At 41.7% G+C, this 19,694-nt stretch overlaps 1 protein-coding gene across 3 annotated transcripts in view; it reads right to left on the bottom strand.

Moving 5' to 3' along the window:
* sulf2a (sulfatase 2a) overlaps positions 1–5,405 on the bottom strand; it is a 36,884-nt gene extending 31,479 nt beyond the window's left edge. For all 3 annotated transcript variants that reach the window (XM_079342671.1, XM_079342672.1, XM_079342670.1), the window contains exon 1: positions 4,962–5,405. The gene's annotated coding sequence lies outside the window, so the exon portion shown is untranslated. The remainder of the gene's footprint in view (positions 1–4,961) is intronic.
* Between the last annotated feature and the right edge of the window lie 14,289 nt (positions 5,406–19,694).

Genomic DNA, 19,694 nt, shown 5'->3' on the forward strand with positions numbered 1-19,694 from the left:
CAGGCCTGTCTCTTCCCCAATTAAGAGTTCAACAAGCCGCCACTGTGGACCAATCCTAATGAATACTATCTTCCCTCCAACATCTCAATGTTGCATTCACAGTGCTGCCTGTCTCTGACTCTCTCTCCCCACATTTCTCACTTTCGTCTGCTCTACTCCTCGGAGCCGTAGTTAATGCTCAGTCACATCTGAACAATGATGGTTGAATTAATCTGGATTTGTGATGAGGTAGCTTTTGGGGGGGCTGGTGGATCAAGGTTAGTGAAGGAATCTCACAGTTCATTAAACACACGCCGTAGACAGTCCAAATCTCTATACACCACTGAGAACCACTTGCCTCACCGGCAGCCAGATTTTAAGGATTAGAACTAATTGAGCTTCTCTGGCTGTGGAAACTTAGAATATGTCTGAGTGTCAGGCAAGGAAGATCAAAAGATTCATTAGATTAGAATTAGATCAAACGCAGTGAAAAGTTGTGAGGACAGATGGAGGAGGAGAGTGTGAGAGTGGTCGACATGAGAGGGATCCAGACTTAACTGCCAAAACAGCTCTCTGACTCAGTGTTCGTTTAATTGCCAGGTACACGCACAGATACAAGGAATCTGCCTGTCTCTCTGTATTCCTGCAGAGCTGTTGGCACATCAATCTCTTGATCTGTACTCCTTGAGGGTGCAGTGGGGGGGAAAAAGGCAGTTGAGTAACAGGTCAGTGTTGCACCATTTCTTAAACCTGTAATCCTGCTGCTTTGGTGGAGTAAAAAAAAAAAATTCAATTTCAGAGGTCTGTAATTCCATAAACCTTATTAAGCTCCACAAAGGCTGCTACACCCTGAGGGAGAAGCAAGAGGGAGGTGGGTAAGTGAAGTTGTAACATTGCTAAAGGAACAGAGAGAGAGGGTTCTGGCTGAGCTGTATTTCTTGTAATTTACCATCATACGATCCTCAAGCACTCAGATATACCTGCCTGCCATTATTTCATGATGGCTTGAATGTTTTTTATAGTTCTTTTTTATCCTATTTCCAAATCTAAAAACAGATTTTCTAAATAGAAAAGTGCATGTTTTGTATGGTTTAGGTTGAGTGTCAAGTCATCACCGCTGCATCCTGTATTCATTTAATCACAACATCAATGGGCCACTTAGACTGCTGTTATGTGAGTGCTCTCATTGATTGTTTGCCTAAATCCTGGAGAGTAGAGTGTGTCTGTTTGTTTTCATGTACTAATGGACGCCATCCGAGCACACACCTCAGTGAGGGCATGATCCAAAGTGTTGGTGTACAAGGTGTGGTCAGATCAGAAAGACACATGGATGGAAGCAGGAAACACAGTAAAAACGTATTAGAATCAGGTGGTTGTTAGTAGGCACACTTAATTATGCTGTTAATTACATCCATGGTGATGAAAGTTTGCTTATCAGACAGAGAAGTGTTTGAGAAAGCTGGCTTTGAACTCGAGTCAGATGTTGGCTCTGATCCAGAATCTCCCAATCACTGCTCTTAGCTACCGCAGTTAATTTGGTCATAAATAATTCATGGCCGTAACAAAACTGTAGCATAAGGCCACTGATAACCCCAGGATCTGAATGCTGATTTGAGGGGGAGATTGGAGAAAGGATTTAGTACAAATTTGGGAGATGTAGTATCTCAGCTGCTGGATATTGCAAGTGAGAAGGGGCCTCTGTTGCCGCTGTCTCTCCTGAGACAGATAGGGCAGTGAAGCCTGTACTCTGTGGCCAGCAGGATGTAATTACTTTTCTCCGTAGGGCACCTCCACTGCACAAGCTCAGCAACAGAGGGATCAGATCGAAATCATATTGCGCTTGCACATAACAGTTGTTCAAATGTGAACACTGGAAATCAGAAGTTTACACCATGTGCATACTGAGCTGATAAGGCACGAGAACAAACACGGCGACACAAGCTATAAAAACATACGCATCATCACGTGCACTCAAAAACTCAGCGCAATGTGCTTCTTCCTTGTGTGCTCCTATCAGCCGCAGACTGCTGCTGTTGAGAAAGTCGTCAAAGCGCTGCCGTGCCTCTCCATCATTAGAGCCGAGACGAGCAGCAGCGCAGAGATTCACGCACTGATCTCTCGATGCAGGTTCGTCTCAGGACCTGTTAACAGCAGCTCATGCATAGAGATGAACAGGGACTCAGAGAGGAAACACGAGAGTGCTTCTTACTGCCAGGATACTTTTAATGTATTCAAGCAGCCTTGCGTGTGGGTGAAAAGTAATACTTTAGTACTTATGTTTTAGATTTGAGTTCAACTTCAGCTAAATAAACTGTGTCCGTGAACTCAGAGCAGATCTATTTCCGGCGAAATCCATCTGGTTAAGCAGCGAGATAATTAAATCGGGAACTGGCTAGTCTGATAAAGCTGAGATATACAGCTGGAATCGGCTCCAGCCCCCCCGCGACACTGACCAGGAAAAGAAGTAAAGATAATGGATGGATAGTCTCCCTTTTTATTACAGCTTCTCATCCTAAAGGGTCCCTAATAAAGCAGAAGTACTTAAGTTATGTACAACCCTGAATCACTCATCCTTTTTGTGTTTTAGGACTTAAACGGTATACTGAGGATTCCTTATCTTCAGTAGACAAAGCACTGATTTATTAGTGTGCATGTATTAATAATGCCTGATTCAGTTTGATTACATCTGTTTTTCTGTGTGCCATTTCCCCCACAACTCAGCTTTAAGGCTGTTTGCCTTTTAACAATTGAGCTATAATTTATTCCATCAATTATTGGGCAAATTAAACCAAATGATCAAAGCAGATAGATAGAAACATGGTGTTATAATTAATGGTCGACAGCAGCAGGGGGAAGCAATAAAGCTAATTGGGGACATGAGCTTAAGGCCACTGTTTTGTAACCTTGCTGTGTCTAACCACAAAAGGTTAACGTGCGGGTAAAACGAGCAGACACTGGTGCTGCCCCGCAGGCCCACAGAGACAGTCAAGCAGTGTCACCTTGGCTGCTGTCACTGATTTCTGCCACCTGTCACCATGCTGCCCCTGTGGCCACAAATGGGGCTGTGTGTGGACAATGGGTTTGTCGACGGCGCTGCCTCTTAAGTGAGGACGCGGGAATATGTCCTCTGCTTTCATCAACAGCTTGAGTCAAGAGTCTCAGCGCAGCATTAGCATACAATACATATTCATGCCGTAGTCTCCCTTCAACTGCTTCGCTGGCCCTCCTGCACATTTTGCCTCTCATTTTTTACAAACGGCATGTCAAGCGCTCCATTTTTCGCCGGGAGTCCCACATGGCCTCTTATGTATTCACCGCACGGCCGCAGCAAAGAACATCAACAGGTCTCAAGGTCGTCACTCCCACTGATTGTGCGCATGTCTTTGTCTGTTTATGTTTTTCATGCGACTTAGAAAGGGTTTTGTAAGCTCATCATAAATCAGCGGTGGTCATGGTGAAGGGGGCATACTGTATATGTGTGTCTGTGTGTGTTGTTGTATAAGCATAAGAACAAATGTGTAAAGTGTGAGTGGACTTATTGTAAGTTTGGTGCATATGAGTGTGACTTTGTATACACTACCTATTTACATTTGGGAGTGCAAACATGCATTCAAATCACAGCCAGCGGGTCAATATAAAACACAAGTAAATGCTGTGTTTCAATGGGTAGGCGTGTGTGTGTGTGTGTGTGTGTGTGAGCAGTGTCTGTGCCATGTGACTGCAGTCCAGGGGACGAGCTGACAGGTATACTAAGAAGGAGCCTCCTCCTTCAGTCCACTGGCGTCTCAGCGAGAAAAGAGGCCAGTTGATGTGGGGGTTAGAGCTTCCATGGCAGAGTGCGATGCGATAAATAATAAATGCTTAAAAGAACAGATCTTTGAAGCTTCTTTACTTTCCCTCAGTCCCTCCATCCTGCCTTCCATTCATCCATCCAGTCATATCGCTACAAACAGCACAAGGCGCTCAGCTGTCTCTGTCATAAATATTTCAGCCTCTAGGTCAGTGCCCACGCTCCCCCCCCCCACTCCGCTGCTCTTAACTGCCACCACTTGGTGATGACACAGCCTTTTGACCCATAAAGCTATTGACAAAACAGTGATAGTGAGTACATTCACCCGACCAGCTTCAAAGACTTAAGCCGTGCAGGCTTCTATAGGAGCGGCAGCCTCTGCTGAAATGGCGATTCTTAAATGAACGCTGCTTGGTTTTTTTTATAAACTCCCTAAATGGTCAAAAAAAAAACTAGGCTGCATGGTTCTACATCACACAAGAAAATCTATTATTTCCCTGTTGTAGTTGGGTTATTTTTTTCTAATTTAAACCCCAATGCCCTATTCAGAAAGAGCCAATATCACATCTGGCTGAGAAACACAAAGAGACGCTGATATATCATGTTGTCTATGATTTCAAACAAACATCAACCGTCAATCAGAAAATTAAAGAGAAACTAAAAAATGGTCTCAACACCGAAATTGACCAAAGAATTATGAAAGCCTGAGTGGCTTGTTTCAGACAATAAAGTCAATTCACACATTCTACTAAATGATAGTATACTAATGCAGCTTTGTTTTACTTTACAGGCAGAAACTTGGAAAATATCTGAGTGAGAAGCACATGTTGAGAATATTCAGCTCAAATAACTTCCAACTTGTTCCTCCAGACACAAACAGCAGCTCGTCTTCACATTGTTCTGATTCAAAGCACACTCTGAAGAGTCCAATGCAGCGGAAGGACCTGAGGTTTTTATCTGTCTTACCCTGATGAGCAGCGCTGTTAGCGACTCCATGCATAAATCTCAGAGGCAAACAGAACAGATCAGAGCATTCAAGTGTAAACTAGGGCAAAGCTCCAGCACTGTACCTACTGGATTTGCTACTCAAGCAAGTCCTATGGAGGAACGAGCGATCACACACTGAGGGGATATGCATCCCTCTCTGGCATCTGTAACAAACACACACACAAACAAACATACATTCACACACCTGTGTTGGGCAGTCTAGTAGCATCCAGTCCGGTCCGGTCCGTTCAGATACGGTCCCCCTGTGCTGGCTAAGTGAGGAGCTTGTCTCACCCCCCAAGCAGCCAAGTGCAGACAGCTCACTGTTATAGATGCACTGACAAGTGAAAGGAGGGAGGCGTGGTTTCACATGAGATAAATAAAAGAGGGAGGGTAAAAGGGAGGAGAGAGGCTCCTTCAATCTACAATTCAATTTTGCCCTCACTCTCTCTTTCAGAAGCGTTCCTCTCACTCACTACTCTTTTCTCTGAACATATTCTTTACATCTGTTACCTGCTCTCTCCTTTTCCATCTTCCTCCACAAACGGACACTAACACCCCCCCCCCCTCCTCTCTATTTCTTCCTGTTCCTGTTCTCTCTCCTCGTCAAATTTAACTCTGCCTCCTCCTCTCTGTCTCTCCAGGCTCACATTCAGTTGAATTTGTGTTTGTGTGTGAGGGAATGAGAGAGAGAGAGAGAGAGAGAGAGAGAGAGAAACAGTGCAGCTCTGGCCATCTGTTGGAGCTTGTGAGCTTCACCTATTCACAGTCTCATAAAGGCAGAGGCACACAGAGGAGTTAGAGAGAAAGAAATGGGAGGGAACGAGGGATCAATCTCCATGCCCCTCTGGTGGGGAGGGAAGGAGGCGCACACACACACACCATATCTGTCAGGCTGGCACCTCTGGGGAGAGCTGGCATGGGCACGACTGCTCAGTGGGCGCAGGCAGCACATGGGATTTGGCTTACAGTGCATGCAGATGGAGAATGTACATAATTCAATTTATATACAAACACACACACAGCATACAGATGAGTTAGTTCTTACACACACGGACACAAGCGCGCACACACACACACACACACACACACACACACACACAAATGCAGTCTCACACAAATCCACAAAACCAATTTCCTCTTTGACAAAACAAACAGGATCTATCAAGATGGATAATCCTTCTAACTCAAAGAGACAAGAGGACCGGGGACAGGGGACGGTTGTACAAACTCACTACCAACGCACACACAAAAGCCTGCCCTGAATCTTTCCATCACGACAACGCTAAAGACAGCTTTTTCCTGCCGAGTTAAACCCAGGTATTTTTCACCAGTGCGAGTGTCGCTTCCCACCCCTGACCAGGAGGAAGAGGTGCAGCTGAGGGTGGCGGAGGGCAGAGGCATCCATCACTGTCTGCACCAGGCGTCCCATGATGGATGCGCCTGTTTATCCCTCTCTGCAGGTTATTTAGATGCAGTCACAGCCTGGGAGATTAGTGATGGAGAACCTCTGCACCTCCCATCCTCTCCTCCCACGCCATCTAATCAATAACACTCTTATCTATTATCTGCATTTTGTTGTATTTCTCCATGGAAATATGAAGCAGGGGAGGAAAGAGGAGATTAATCGTCCACCTCGTCTCAGTGTTTTCAATTACAATCAACGTCTGCAGTGGATCATCTGCCTGTCTGTGAGCTTGGTACACTGTGGTATTTGTGTCACAATAAGATGGAGCCCTGCTGATTTAAGGAAAAGAAACTGTATTTTCTGGACATGACTATCCTTTCAAGATGCCAAACAAAACTATTCAAAGTGTGGGATTAGCGTGGCATTTGAGGATAAAGACAATTATATTTGCTACTTAAACGTCAGGTGTATTCAACACTCATCCTTGAAAACAAGCTATGAGCTCTTTGTAAGAATAAATGAGCATGCTCTAACCATATTCATAATCATCTTAAAACAAAAAACAAAAAATACTGCTGTATAATGATTTATTCCTCCACTGTATGAATATCAGATGATGTCTGAGACTCTGGGAGTGCGCACAAAAAGGAGACAACTAGCAGCTCTTACATGCTGGATTACAGACAAAGCCCCCAGAGACTGCCATGTTTTTCCTGAGCAATGCCGACATGCCAACACAGCAGCCCAGTGACACCACTTTTAGCCATGGTTTATTCATGCTCCTTCTTTCTCTCGTTGTCACTCAGTCTCACACGCACTCTGCTGTGTCATCCAACTGACCTCAAATTTGGCTTCGATCAACTGACGCATCTCCCATCAGTCCAGTGTTCGTTTACATATATCAACATTATGTTAGCTACAGGTTGATATCTTACAATCAACTGGCTACTGGGAAATCCTTACAAAGACACAGAGACAAACAAAACAAGATGCAATGATGACATTATGTGCAAGGAAGCATCTGCACTATGGAAACCACAGGAAGGGTTCAGACATGAGGGAATACTTTTTTTCTGCTTCATTGTAAAAGAGTTGGAAAGGCTTTGTACGCCACCTTTGCATGATGGTGCTGAGACAGGTGCAAAAATAAGAATGAATCATTTCTATTCTGATGGCGCGGAAAGACAGCTGTATAGTATCCCACTGAGATCTTGTCCTTGACTGGGACTGCATTTTTACAAATGAATTTGTTCCTTTTCTGCACTGTGCGCCAGGCTGATAAAAATATCCACTGTCAGCTGGCTGCATTATAATAGGAGGACTCCAGTGCAAATGAGACAAACCCTCCTCCCTGTCATCTCTCTCTATCTCCCAGATCAACCCTTCTATCGTGGTTTTGGCCGGTTGGTTCAAGGCTAACTTAACCTCAACACCGCCATCACCATGCACACACATACTCACCCTGCCCCTCCATCCATTCTTTCATTCCCTGGCTGAATCTATTCATGTGAATATGCAAGTGGCGTCTGTGCATAGACACAGCTCAATGCCACCATTGCTACATTAAGGGGAGACACAGTAGAGGAAATAAAAAATAAAAGTGACTTAGAAGACGATGCTTCAGATGTGGGGAGTGGGGACTCAAGGACACGGCACTGAGAGAACTGATGATGAGGAAAGTCCAAACAATTCATCTGAAAATAGTACAAAGGCTTCTGCTGGTAAAGTAGTCGAAGGCACTTATGAGCATGAGGCCTCAAAAAAAGATACAGCTATTACGACTATCTCCTGCCTCGTATGGAGTCTCAGACGTGAGAGTGTTTCAAATGGGTGCTTTTAAATACAAAGCCCAGAAACAAGCAACACACACAAACTTCAGAAGGATTAAACTCTTGACCTTCTTGGCTAATTATGAACACAAACAGAGGAATGAATCAGTCTGCTGTAGGACTGGACCGGACTGGACCGGACTGGACTGGACTGGACTGGACCGGACCGGACCGGACTGGACTGGACTGGACTAGACTAGACTAGACTGGACTAGACTAGACTAGACTGGACTGGACTGGACTAGACTAGACTAGACTGGACTGGACTAGACTGGACTAGACTAGACTAGACTAGACTAGACTGGACTGGACTAGACTAGACTGGACTACACTAGACTGGACTAGACTAGACTGGACTAGACTGGATTAGACTAGACTAGACTAAACTAGACTAGACTGGACTAGACTAGACTAGACTAGACTGGACTAGACTAGACTGGACGAGACTAGACTGGACTAGACTGGACTAGACTAGACCAGACTAGACTGGACTGGACTGGACTAGACTAGACTGGACTAGACTAGACTAGACTGGACTGGACTACACTAGACTGGACTAGACTAGACTAGACTGGACTAGACTGGATTAGACTAGACTAGACTAGACTAAACTAGACTGGACTAGACTAGACTGGACTAGACTAGACTAGACTGGACTAGACTAGACTGGACTGGACTAGACTAGACTAGACTGGACTAGACTGGACTGGACTAGACTAGACTAGACTAGACTGGACTAGACTGGACTAGACTGGACTGGACTACACTAGACTGGACTAGACTAGACTAGACTAGACTGGACTAGACTAGACTAGACTAGACTGGACTGGACTAGACTAGACTAGACTGGACTAGACTAGACTGGACTAGACTAGACTAGACTGGACTAGACTAGACTGGACTAGACTAGAATAGACTGGACTAGACTAGACTAGACTAGACTAGACTGGACTGGACTACACTAGACTGGATTAGACTAGACTAGACTAAACTAGACTAGACTGGACTAGACTAGACTAGACTAGAATGGACTAGACTAGACTGGACTGGACTGGACTAGACTGGACTAGACTAGGCTAGACTGGGCTAGACTGGATTAGACTAGACTGGACTAGACTAGACTAGACTAGACTGGACTGGACTAGACTGGACTAGACTAGAGTAGACTGGGCTAGACTAGACTGGACTAGACTAGACTGGACTGGACTAGACTAGACTGGATTAGAGTAGACTGGACTGGACTGGACTTTCTTACATTTCAAAAATTCCAAGCCAGGAATTTCTGCACATCCCAACATTGCACTCAATGGACTCTACGCACATCATTCTGTCATGTCTCATAAATTCTCCCCTGTTTATGTCGTCCCTCTTGTGACAGTCGCATCAAGCGCTCCCATAGAAAGTATGAATAGTTAATAAGCCAGTTATGAGCGACCATTGCTTTCCAGCAGTGTGTTCCATATCCTGAGGTGCTGTTATAATTCATTTAGTGTCCCACTACTCTGAATGGTACAATTAAAAAGAATAGAAGCTTTAGCCAAGTTTCCTTCATCACACATTTTAAATTTAATTGCTAAGCTTTCGGTCACAGACGTTTTTCACACTGATAAAGTCTGACTACATCTCTGTGACTGAAAGCTTTGCAATATAACAATGACACAGCCGAGCCTCCTTAATTGCAGACTGTAGATTTCCCTCCAGCGCCTTCATGAGACAGTTTGCAGTCACTGGAAGTTTTCCTAGTTCTGATACAGTCATTTTTGGAACTGACAAGGAAAATGAAAAAAAACACAAAGACAGATTTACAAAGACAGGGACAAAGCTGAGTATGTTGTGCATTAAAACTGGGAAAACATCAAACTGAAGTAAACTTATGCCATCATGCACACAAACACTGTCAGAATGATGATGTCGAGCATTGTTGTCACACAATGTAATGCACAGCAGAAACAGAAGATCAACTAGCAGCTGAAAAAGTATGAACATATCCTTCCCACAGCCAAGGTTCTGATAGAAAGTGTGGATGTCAAAATGTTGTTGATTCACTCTATTGAGGTGTTCTATCACAAGCCAAGCATCTACAAAATGAAACTGTGATACTGACAAACACAGCAGTAAAATAACATTAGTATTTATAATGCTATTAGTCATTTTGGTTGAATAAATATGTTTTTAATCTTAAATATTCTTTCTTGATAAACCCCATCATTTTGCATTTATAAAGTTGACAGTAATAACAGAAAACGACATCCATTTCTTGCAAACTCTGTGTGCCAGCCAGTGTGCTGTCAACATTTGCACATGGTGTATTAGCACTTAGTAATTAGAAATGGGACACCCCACCAGTCTCACTATAAAGGAGTCCATGTTGGTTGATGTTCAGCCAGCAGGGGGTGGTGTACGCATTGTTGTCATTGTTCCAGTATCTCAGTTTACAATCTGCATTAACTGAACTAAAGACTTCTGAATGTAGAGTTTGGCTTTGAGAAGATGCATGCATTTTTTGTCAGTAAACATCTTTCAAATACGGTCAGTTGTATCTGTCCAAATACTTTGTTTACGTGACCAAGAGTACATATCCTCAACACCATTTGTGCTCCTATAGGCTCCATATAAAATTATACAACACAGTCGGTACAAACCAACTCATTTAAAAACAGGCTATAGACATTACCAACAGTGAAATGACAAACCCAAGAAGTAGACTATAAGGGGAACACATGAGTAAACCCTGATGTGCTTTACAGTTCGAGTATTAACATGATTACAAATTGGATAATGCTACAGTCAAAAATACAAAACATGTACGCCTCTTCCTTCCAAATGTTATATTGCAAAGCGTTCACTTATTTGCTTTTAGTTCATTTAGTAAATAACAGTGGTGGCCCTATATTTTTCTGTACATTTACTTTGATTCTATCCTCAGAAACTTCCACCTGGTTCTTGTCTGTTGCAATATTACCTCTAATGTACTGGTGTTGATCATGGCGTTTGTGATGGTAAAATCCTCCTTAGTGTTGAAAGGAGGAGCACTTCTGTCACTAGCTTTTCATCTTTTATGGTTCAAACAAGACTGAAGAAGATAAAATTGGTCACATGCAGGCACACACACACACACACACAAATGTGCAGCATGCATTGCAGGGTTAGAGCAACATTTACCAGACCGTGGGATCCGCAGATGAAAGAGCGCCCCCCCGTTGAGGTCTGCAGTCTCATGTAGCACACGCCGCTATAGGCCAAAGTCAGTATCACATCTCCAGCTAATTAACTAAAACCCCTTTGACGCTGTGTTATTTGCATTACTAATGTACAACACTCAAAAATCTGGCACACATTAAACAGGAAGCGCTTGTGGGTTTGTCTAACAAGGCACCCCAGTGTTTTTAGTACAAATTCATTTGTAATCAAGTCAAAACAATACAAAGATCTCAGACAACATTAAATCATTTGAAGCAGGGGTGAATTTAAAATATAATTATCAACTTGAATATTTCAACTATGATGATGGCTGGTGTGTCTGTGCTGATGCATACTGCACTAAGGCCCATAGTGAAAGACGTGAAGTGCCCTCAAGAGCAGCCTTAGAACATCTGAGCGCAATGAAGTGAGAGAAGAGCCTGAAATACAAATGTAGGGACTTTAAACCTCTATGTAGATGAGTAAGCTTTTCAGTTGGTTGTCATTAATAATTAATGACTTGTTTGTACCAGAACGGACTTTGCATCACTTTCGTAAGGCAGTCGGTGTCTGCAAACAAGCACTCGTTGGCATGCAATCAAGAAGCTGTCAGAGTGTGAGGAGAGCTCCTGAAGAGTCCGGTGAAGAGGCTGACATCACCACCAAAGGTCAAAGCTGCAGAGAAGCATTTTCATAATGTGATATGTGTTGCAGAGAGAATATGAAAAACGTATTCATGTAGATGATTTGCTTTTCCGAGCCGCCTCAAAAGGTTTTTAATGTGTATGATCTCAGGTCTGTGGTGACATTCAATTTGTGTTGTGGTTATGTTAGTGTGTGAGAAAGTGTTTGCCTTTTCGCAGCATATGGACCAAAAGTAACACCTATGTGCTGAAGCAGAACGACACCGACAGTATACAGCACAGCAGGCTACATCACCTCTTCATTGGTCCTACAATCTTCTCAGCTCAGCCTTCTGGCCATCTCTCAATGACTGGCCTGAAACAGCCCTGTAAGCAGACTATAGACAAGTGGGAGGATGAAAATGCATCTCCCTCTCCCCTGTGACGAGCAAAATGATGAATTGTGTAAAATGTTATTTGGCACCTTATATTAAAAATGTCAGAGATTAAGCCGGCAACGCAGAAGGCAGAAAAGAGCTGACGCTGGCAGAAGAGTGCCCATTACAGAAATGCTCCTGTCTGTCTTTCTGTCCTGCTGTGTGACATCTCGCTTCTTAATGAGCTGTCTGAAGTCAAACAGGAGAAATACTACCACAATAAATTACCAGGCTCATCACTTCCTTTTTGCCTCCACTCAGATGCGCCTGAGTAATCTCTCTATCTGGCATCGCACCATCCAGAATGAGATTCTGTCAAATCACATCCTCCAATCCTTGGTCCATTTGCATAAATACGTTGGATGTTTCCAGCCAAACTGGTGACATGTTTTTCTGCAGTTAATTAGATTTTCGAATTAGTTTTTTCCAAAAAGAAAAGAGTGAGAGAGAGAGAGAGAGAGAGAGAGAGAGAGAGAGAAAAATAAAGAAAGAAAGAAGAAAACAAGACGATGTCTCCTCTTCTATTCCAATTTGAAAGTGACAAGATAAAATTGTGTATTAGGGTAATTGCTTGGAAGCATTGAAATTAAAGCTGCAGAAAGAAGGTATTTTTGCAGTTCAGGAGCTAATACTGTTTTCCAATTTAGTCTGTTTAACATGCAGGCTGTGAACTGTTCCCTCTGACAGGGCAAACCTCATTAAGATAGAGCAAACTAATTCACTTGCGAGCCGAATCTGTTTCTACATTTTTTTATCCTTTGCGATAGAGAGACAAACCCAAAATTGGGTCTTTGGGGTATACACAGTTGAAGGTAGCGCTTTTTCACATCTCTTATCAAAACACATGAACTGTAGATTAAAGACAAGAAGGGAGAGGATGTAACCCGAAGCTTCCTTTGAACTGGCTCTTACAGAAATAAAGCCTTTTTACAAGAAGTGCTCTTTGAACAACAAAACAGTGAAGAGCATGGACTTCTGAGCCATATGGGATCATTTAACTCGTGTGTCTACTCCTGCTGATAAAGCACTGCGAACCTTTTATGGAATGGAAGAAGAGAGGGCAAAGGGAAGGAAAGAAGGATAGAGGAAAAGGAAAGACCAAAGGCTGGACTTTAACCAAGCACTCAGCATGGGATGTGGCATTTACAGAGAGCAGCCAAATGCCATGGCAATTAATCGGGGGGTTGAATGCCAGCTGTATCAATGACCCTCGTACATGGTCATGGGTGCTCTTGTGCACATGAATTAACACACACACACACACACACACACACACACACCTACCTCAAAATAGATCCATATTCTGTTCTCTGTTTTCATATTAACAACCCAGTGTGAATAGAGTTCTGTAGTTTGTTCTAACCTTACTTCCATGTCTCAAATTAGGACACACACAGCGAAATGGAATGAATACATCACTTACACAATCACAGTCTAAAGCCTGGGAGATGGCACACATTTTACTCTGCGGGGAGTTGCAAATTGCTTTTGAATAACCAAGGTCTAATTGACAGGAAAAGAATGTGCTGTCATTTCGCTAGCGCAAGTGTCATTAACACATTTTTCATTTTGTACACGCTCCAAGGCATTATTGTTTTGTTGGCCCGAATCTCTCCCCGGTGCAGTGAATATGTTTTAAAATGATTGTGAGCAGAATGTTGTTATAGCTACGCAACGCTCCCCGAGGGAAACAAAGCACAAGAACAATTGGCTCATTAGAAGCAGAAACACTTCAAGCCACAACATGGCTGGAACGCTCTCCGAGGACAGAAAAAGTCAGTGAGTGAGGAGCACAGATGGATGGATAGGTGGGACAAGAGGAGAGACTTAGGCACACAGACGGAAGAGAAGCAACCTTGTGTTTAACACTCAGTTTGCACAAGAAATCTTGTGCAGAGCTGAAGAGCGATGTGTTACACATAATTAGATTATGGTAATCTGATTATCATTGTCGTTACCTGCAGCAAAGCAGTGTGTTTAAAAGGTTTACCTACTTTTTACAATTATATACTTGTGAAACTTGACTACATGAGCAGGCTTCATATCTTATACTCAATATACAGGTTTCTGTATTGGTAGCAGCACTTCTTAGGACTTTACTCTTTTCATTGTATGAATGGACAGTGTGACAGTGAGCCAACATGGACAAACACAGGACCCGAACTCTTAACAGATCCCATTAGTTCTTTGCAAATTAAATGTGACTAATGGTATGCATGAATTTGAGATTAACAAGAAGCTTCCAGATGGATTACATGTACATCTCCCGATTCTTGACAGGTAAAGAATAGAAACTCAAATGTGCTTTTGAGATTGTGATAAAGTGTTTCTAGGTTGTGCAGATTTAAGACCTGTTATTCTAACATCAACAATGATCATGAACTTGCTTCAGGATAAGATTAAACTTCTGTTTCACTTATACACCACACTCTGAAAGAGTAGTAAGCAAATGAATTGCACATTCTTGCTATACCAGTGCTTTGGTTTTTGACACAAGGGTCTTCTCTTATACCTTAAATGCATGGTGATGACCTTTGCTGTACAGCTTCAGTTGCTCTCTGGTAGAGGATGAGAATGACTCCCACAGAGCTGCTTCACTACAGCCTTTTTCACAGGACATCTATAAAAAGACAAACTGAGTATAAGTGAAAGAGTCAATGACCTTACTGTGACAGCCTAATACATAGCTGTCCTAAATACATCTTACTACAACTTGCCAGAGAATAGGCTACTACCAGTAACTGGTGTGTGTGTGTGTGTGTGTGTGTTTGTGTGTGTGTGTGTGTTGGGGGGGATTCTCCATCTGTGTCTCTTTTTAAGCGCAACTTTCAAATACTAAGCCATTACAGATGCTATAGAACAAACATAACTAGCTACAGGCGACATGAACTGCTCGTGTGTTGACATGTGCCATTGGTTATCTTCTCAATACAAGTCTGGTCCGATATTGTTTGGTGTAACAAACAATATGACACGTTCGCGTGTATACTTAGAAGCGTCTTTACATATATAAACAGGGCAAAAACAAGTTCACACAGCCGCTGCATATCCTACTTTCAGAGCGGTGACAGCTCTCACAGGACTAGCATAGTTTCACAGCGCCCTCTACCGATCAAAGATGGATACGCTCAATTCTTAAGTAAACTGTTTCTAAAAGTTACTGATGAAATGTGCTTTTAATGATTTCTCATTTGCTGAGTTATTGTCGATACGTAAATAAGACAAGGCGATAATATGGGCCTATATGATATGCCTATTTGTTATACAGTCACAGGTGTGTGGACCTGATCGTTGATCTGTAACGAAGGCAAACTGAATGCCTTTATGTTTACTATGCTGGTGAAGACGACATGACATGGAGAGTCGATGTGTCTAATGACTCCATGAAAGTTAGATAATGCTAAAATGCATTGTATGTCTATAACATGCATTCTTTAATAGTTCTGTATTTTGTTTATTTCAGTGTTTACATTCCCTTTTCTGTCTAATTTGATCTCACTATTCCCTCGGGTTGCTTGTTTACTAACTATACCTTGGATATATTTTTACTGTTTTCTAAATTTCCCTAAGTGTGCATTTGTCTATTCTCAAGTCTTGTCTTTAGTTTTTCTTGTTTTATTAAGTATTACCTTTTGTGTGTTTTCTTGTTCACCTTGTGCCCTCCCTGTAGCCTCTGTTTTATATCTGAAACTCTTTAATGTCCTGTTGTATTTTCTAGTTTTTCATTTCATACCTTTGTGTTTCCCTCCACTGTGACTGTGTGCAACATCCTCTTCACCCAGTAGTGTAGAGGTGCCTTAAAAAGTGGTTATACTATAATGTCAATCAATCTTTGGCATGAATCAGAAGAGATTTAAATTTGAGACATGAAAAAATAAGTGGGTATGCCCCACATGTGTATACCCTACACTACTGTCTTCTCTGTACTTTTGGGGTAATTCTCTGAATTACCCCAAAAGTACTCTCTATTTTCCTTAAACCTTATTGCATGTAAGATTTACAAATGCATCCACATTGTCATGATGGAACTGGACCCAAATGCAGATGTGGAACGATAGCATAATTTATTTTAACAAAAACAAAAACTTATTTTGTTCAAACCAAAAAGAGAAGACAGGAAGCCACTATAGGAAAAACACAGAGCCACAAGGAATCATGCAAGAATGACAAACACAAGAACTCTGACATTCGACAACTAAATCAACACAATGGTAATCAAACACAGGTGAAGACAATAAGGGCAGTCACACTGGAGGGAAACAGAGAGCGGCAGGAATAAAGACAAGAAACACAGAGGACAACTAATAAATCAGTAACCACTGAAGACACAGAGAAAACCATAAAATAATAATACACACGAGAACACAGAAAAATGGGATAATAAATTACAAAATACAACAGAAACATTCAGAGAAAAACAAATAAGACAAACAAGCAACACTAAATAACAACAAGGAAACCTATAAACTTAAAAAAGATTAAAGTAAATAAGAACAAATCACAACACACATTACACAATTGAAAGCTTCCTTTCTTCATTGTCACAATTATAATTACCACCCTACACCACCACATAGAAACAAGGAAAAAAGACAACATCATATTAACTTCTTTGTCACCGTCCCATTTGATGATGTGCCTTAATCACTGCCAGTCAAACTTTACTCAAGATAAACTTCTATGTTTAATGTGACTCTCTCAAACATTTGCCTTAAAGGGGGTCATGACATTTTCTTTTTTATTTAGGCCATACATACAAAGTATTCCTCCAATATCTATCTTTGCTATAAAATGTATTGCAATGCTGAAATTTATTTTTCACTTACTCATATCAAACACAAGAGGGCGCTATCCGTTTTATTTTCACAAGTGGGTAAATCCAAGTGAAAAGGAAGGAATGGCACCCATTTTTAGTTTCAGATCACTTAACATAGTAAAATGTGTCTTTAAGTCAATCAATCTAACATTTCCTGATTATACAGTTTATGTTTTTATTATTATGAGGATATCAATGCATATTGATTTTTTCTTTTCTACAGACATTTTGGATCCAATGTTTCTCTTTATATGACGATATATGATGATAAAGTCAAGTGATTCATGATAGAGTAATTTACAAGCTAAGAATCAAAGAACTGAAACATTTGGACTGAAAATGAAATCCTTCTGCTTTCTTACTCAATCCATTAGGAGGCTGATGTTTCTGTCAGGCCGACGCATTGTTGAAGATAAGTGTCATAAACAATTTAAAGTCTATTAATAACAGCTGCAGAGCAATAGGTGTAAATGAGCCATGACAAAAGTGTTTGACATCCATCATGATCCATTGTGTGTGTGTGGGGGGGGGGGGGGGGGGGGGGGGGGGGGGGCCTGTGGTGCTTGGATTACATAAACTTGTCCAAAAGCCATGGGAGAGCAGCAAAGACAGGAGTCCAGTAATAACCTGTGGATCACTTCTCTCTGAGTCAACATCAAGGCTCTGTGTTTATTTTTCATTATATCCTAAAGACCATGAGCTCCTGGAAGATAGACCTCATACACATGGACAGAGTCTTACCTAAACTACAAGATCTATCTCTGCATTCCTATTTTCAGTCCTGAAAACTACCATAACCCTGAAGAACAAGTGATGGCTTCATCTTCTATGACTCTTTGTTTTCTTGAGGTGGTGGTAGAGGTTTTGCAGGTGAAACAACAGATTACAGCCAGGGATAGGTGCCCATAATCTGTTAAATATGTCTCTGAGAATTATTGTTGTCATTATCAAGAGAGTTGTTATTACAGGCCTCTCTCGAGAACTGTTTGGTTTACATTCACAGGCAAGGCAGGATCACTGACAATAATAGCTGAATAACAGATAATTGATACATATAACACCACATCCCATGAAGTGAGTAATAGCCGTGATAGGAGAATAACCTTAAATGAAGCAGAAGGGTGGTGGGAGGGGTGGAGAGAGAGGTTGAGAGAAAGGTTAAGTGCCACCTGCAGACAGCAGAGTGTTCAGGACATTATAAGACAGCCATAAAAAAAGAAAGCCCTCTAAATGCAGTTTGTTACAAACCAGTTTAACGCACTGGAACAGTTTACGGCTGGAGCTAAAACACAGTAAAGTACTTTACACAGTCACTGTGACTGAGTGGTTTGACAGACACATATAATCACAAGATTGCACAGACACTCAGATTTTGGAACAACAGTCTTTATTTTGACACAATATATTTGGTTGGGTGCTATAATTACATGTTATCTGTTAAAATCCTGACACTTTAGTGGTAGACTAGGAGCTCTTTCATTTTTGTCTGAACCCCCACTCATACTTTTGATACAGATTAAAAATAAATGAAACAACACCCAAAGAAATATTGACTTTCTGCTGGATTCATTCTCTAACTGACATTCAGGTAATTTTAAATAAACTACTCTTCTGAAGGTCGCACAAGTATGGATAGTAACATATTAAAACAAGTTGTTTGTGTTTTTTGTTGTTGTTTTTTTTTTTCAGAAAAATTTGAAAAATGTGTTGATTTCTAACTTTTGCTGAAAAGCAGCCACTGTCGTTACCTCACTAGATCCTTTAAAGGTAGTGGAGATTGACATTATCATTACTGTGAGGTTTAAACATTGTTTGTCCAACTTTTTCAAGCCAAGCAGATGATACTCAAACATATAACAATAGTTATCCTCTGTGGCTATGGTGCATCAGACAGCACACTTTTCATCATACCTTACTTCGTCACTAGGCAGAGTTTATCCTAAGCCTGTGAATAGCACATTGACTCTGTTTGCCTAACTCCCTCAGCACACACACAATTACTGCCAACCTCTGTGTACCACCACTACTGCTGAGCCTCTCCCAGTGGGGCGTTGTGCAGGCCTGTGTTGAAAGCAGTGTTGTCCTAGTATGCCCAATGATTCACATACAAGGTTATGCCAATGTGCCTGTCTCAACAAACAGTACTGTTGCAAACACCAAGCTTATTAAGCAACGACATTAGAACCAATAACTTTCTCCAGCTCTGCAGACTCATGAGTAGCACACTCTCTCTCCCTGTATTGGAATGCACAAACACTTATTGTGCCATAAGTGGGTCTCGGTAGGACAGTAGAACTAAATAAATCAAATCAGCTGAATCTCAGCCTGGTACACAGTAAATCTCTCACCAATAAGATCTACATCTGGCTGACAATTTGGGAAAAAATGGAAAAAAAGACGGGAGAGTTTTGACTTTTTCTGAATTATTTAAAAACCCAGAGAAAAAAAAAATCAGTGATTCTCCAATAAATAATTTATTTGTTGGTGACAAAATAGCAAGATTTGAGGCTATCAGTGAACAGATATGCAGCACTTAAGCAGGAGAATTTGAGCTGTGTAGTTGTCACAGAATAGCACAGTGGGGAAAACATTTCCCCTTAACCTTTGTCTAGCGTGATATTTAAGACCCCCCCCCCATCCTCACA

This window comes from Symphodus melops, assembly GCF_947650265.1.
Source record: "Symphodus melops genome assembly, chromosome: 4".
Classification (NCBI taxonomy): Eukaryota; Metazoa; Chordata; class Actinopteri; order Labriformes; family Labridae; genus Symphodus; species Symphodus melops.